Below are 3,817 nucleotides of genomic sequence, written 5' to 3' on the forward strand. Positions count from 1 at the left end.
GGCCTGAAGACCAGGTAAAGATTCCTTCTGACCAAAGAGACCAGCTCAAAATGAATCGAGTCTACCCTGGCTCAAGGGGAGAACCTTTGTCTACACTATGTCAAGAGAATCAAGTCCCCATCTATATCAGCTCAAGACAAGTGAGTTCCCATCCACACTGGCTCAAGGTGAGTGAGTGTCTACACTGAGCAGGACAGGGAGGCACAGTGAGTGCTTCAGGCATTGGAGAGCGTGGCTCCTGGGCTCCAGCATTTTCCTTGAGGCCTCCCTCTTCAAACAAACAAACAAACAAATAAAAACTGCCTTTTTAAAGAAAATCTTTGAAACATCAATTTTATTATACCATTTGTGGAGAAAAATTAATTTAAGAATAAATTTCTCCCAAAGAGCAGGGAAGGAGAAGCGTCCCAGGGTAAAGTCTCTATGATGTGTTTTGCAGGGGGGAAGCAGAGAAGACTCCTGGTGGCTACAGATGCGCTCCTGCCTGGAATCCGTGCAGAGACGCCTGAGCCATTCGGCACACCTCATTCCCACACCATGATTCAACATCCACAGAGCCCAGGGTCTTCTGGCTGCCCATTGGTTCTGTCTGGGCTCTACATTTCCACTAGAGCCATTCTATTCTGGAACTGGCCAATGGAAGCAAAGTATGCAGCACAGTTACTGAATGCATTTGGTGATGCTCCTCCTCAGCTTCTTCCAGCCCTTGCTGCTGTCCACAGGGATTGCCCTGTGGAGGTGTCTTGGGAGGATGAGCTGCTGGGCACAGAGTCCTGCTGGGAGGCTAGGCTGGGGTGGTTGTCCACATGGAGGAAGCAGAGCCGGATGGCAGGCACACTGGCATTCCAGGACCCTTCTAACCTGGGACTGCTTGGCCTCCTCAATGTAATAGTCTATGAACTGAGACCTCTGGAACTGTGAGCCCCAGAGAAGCTTTTTCTCCTCCAAGCTGTTCTTGTTGAGTGTTTTGGTCATAGAGACAAAAAAAAGCTAATCAAATCACAGCCATACATCATTGCACCCAGCTTGACAAATGTACGTGTGTGTGTGTGCACATGTGCTCACGTGCTGGGAGCTAAACCAGGTCTTTGCACATGATGGATTAGCTCTCTTCACGTGCACATTCCATTTCTGGTGTGGGAGCTTCCTGACCTAACAAGCTCTCAATACTGTGGCATGGATGCTGAACTATAACAGGAATTTTGGAGAGATACACACATTCAGACCACAGCACGAGATAAACTAGAGTGCAAGGAGTGGGACCCGACTAGATGTGCCCTGTGTGAGGGGAGTCCTTCAGGTTGCACTGAAGGACATTAGACAGGAACTCAGATCTTGATGAAGACAGAATGATCCCTCCTGGTAAACAAATTCATAACCAAAGTAGCTAGGGCTACTTTTGTTTTCTACAAGATGTTAGAGAGTAATGTATCAAAACACCCCAATTTTATTCTATGGTATTATATAAATATCATAAAAACACTGTAAAATCAGTAACTGAGGGGAAGGGGTTGGAGAGGTACAGCAACGGCATCATTAGATGACTGAAGTCGTGGTACTATAGATTCACATCACAGTGGCATCTCTTTCTCACATTAAATGGAAGCCCCAAGAAATACATGCAGAGCATGCCCAAAATGAGAGGTAAGGGAATTAAAATGTTTCACTATAATTATCAACTAAATATGAGAGGATATAATCATATAATGAAGCAAGTCACATGGAATCAGAGCTTATGCTCTCTCCTTCTAAGAACACAAGCCAAGCTGAACCAAGGCCCACCTGATCTCTTTATAAGAAACAAACCACAATGAACCAAGGGCCCTGATAAACAGCAAAGTCCCACACATGTCAAACTTCTATGCTATAAGCACTTCTCCTAGCCAATGAACTATCTTAAGTGAGAACAGACTGGATCTTATTTAATTTTGGATGCCCAGTGCCTACTACAGAACTTAATACCCAGGAGTTTTTCACTTAATGTTGGTTAATTGTTTTATTGGCTGATTGGGTTGGGGTGGTGGTGGATGTATGAATAGAGAGATGGACAGATAAAGCACTAGTTGGAGTCATGGATGGATGGAAGGAAGGAAGGAAGGATGAATAGTTAGATGTATGGTTGGTTGGCAGGCTGATTGGATGGATGGATGGGAGGATATAAAGTGTCTGATAGTAATAAATTGTAAGTGTATTAAAAAAGAAAAAAATAAATATACTGTAATTGTAGCAGTGTGGTGTTATATTAGCCAAGGGAACAAACAGACTCCACCTGTATGATTGCCTGCTTAACGGCAAAGGTGATACTACAAGCAGTAAAGAAAGGATTCCTTTTTCAATAATGGTGCTGGAATAATCAGTATCAATATCGGACAAAAATAATTATAATTTACACCATGAATAAAAATTATTTCCAGAGGTATCATAGATATAAGTATAAAAAGGTAAAATGGCCTTTTAGAAAATAACATAGGATAATATATTACATATTTGGCCAAACAAAACACAAAAATTACTGACCATAAAGGAAGCAAATAGACAGATTATACTTAAATTAAAAAAAAGTAAAAATGCCATGACTCTAGTGGCACTAAGAACACAAAAACAAAAACATGAAAGAATTATCATTCTTCAAAATATATCTGAAATCCTGTCCCTTGTAGAAAAACGGATGAAACTGGTCATCATCATAGTAAGTGAAACCAGGAACAGAAAGACCAGTGTTGTGTGTTTTATTTCATTTGTAGAAACTAAAGAGGAAAAAAATGACCTGAAAATAGAAAAATGACTATTAGGAGCTAGAAAGGGGACTAGGGCAAGGGCAGAGAGAGGGTAGAGGGTGGACGGACACATCAACACAGAACACCCCCAGGTTGGAAATACCACAGCGAATCCCATAAATTTATATATGTATACCAATTAAAACATGTTAATATTATAATAAGAAACATATATCATTTAGATGGTGAAAGGCAACTCTCTCTTCCTTTCTATCTTCAGCAACAAAATCAAATCCAAACGTCAAATCAAGGCAAAAAAAAAAAAAGGAGAAAATGCAACAGAGAAGAAGAGGATTGGAATAGCTGCCTCACCAAGAAGATCTCCAAATGAGCAAATTCCAAAGATGTCCAAATTCAGTTGATGTCCAAGAAACATGAATTAAAGCCAGGAATAATGGCACACACCTGTAATCCCAAAGACTTGGGAGGCTAAGGAAGGAAGATCAGAGGCTTGAGGTTACCTCAGCCACTTTATGTGACTTTCAGCAACTTACTGAGATCCTCTCTCTCTCAAAAAAATAAAAAGGCCTGGGGATGTAGCTCAGTGGTAAAGCACTTCTGGGTGCACCCGCCCCCCCCCAAAAAAAAAAACATAAAAAATAAGATCATCATGAGATACTATATCACACCTCTCAGCATAGCTAAAATTTAAAAGATGGTGGTTAGCCACAGGGTGGGGACTTAGTGTTAGAGTGCTTGCCTAGCATGCACAAGGCCCCAGCACCAAAAATAAAAAAATAAAATTTAAAAGACTAACAAGTCAAGTCTTGCTGTGTATTTGAAGCACTAAAAACTTCTCTTGCTGTAAATGGGAATATATATCCGTGAAAATCCTTGAGACGCCATTGGGTTATATCAATATATTCCTCCCAACCAGCATCTCCATTCCTTGGCTCACATATAAGTAATTCCACTCCCAAGAATATACACACTTAGCGAAAGATATTTAAAAATATATAATATTTACATAAGCTGGATTCTTAATAGATCAAAACTGGGGGGAAAATCCTAAATGTCAATACTATAATAGATTTTTAAAT

At 40.7% G+C, this 3,817-nt stretch overlaps 1 long non-coding RNA gene across 1 annotated transcript; it reads right to left on the reverse strand.

Moving 5' to 3' along the window:
• Positions 1–319: 319 nt before the first annotated feature.
• LOC139701533 (uncharacterized) lies at positions 320–3,277 on the reverse strand. The gene is made up of 2 exons (XR_011704056.1): positions 3,090–3,277; positions 320–949 (listed from the first exon to the last, which is right to left on the reverse strand). It is a non-coding gene; the product is annotated as an uncharacterized lncRNA (long non-coding RNA).
• Between the last annotated feature and the right edge of the window lie 540 nt (positions 3,278–3,817).

This window comes from Marmota flaviventris, chromosome 13 (genome assembly GCF_047511675.1).
Source record: "Marmota flaviventris isolate mMarFla1 chromosome 13, mMarFla1.hap1, whole genome shotgun sequence".
Classification (NCBI taxonomy): domain Eukaryota; kingdom Metazoa; phylum Chordata; class Mammalia; order Rodentia; family Sciuridae; genus Marmota; species Marmota flaviventris.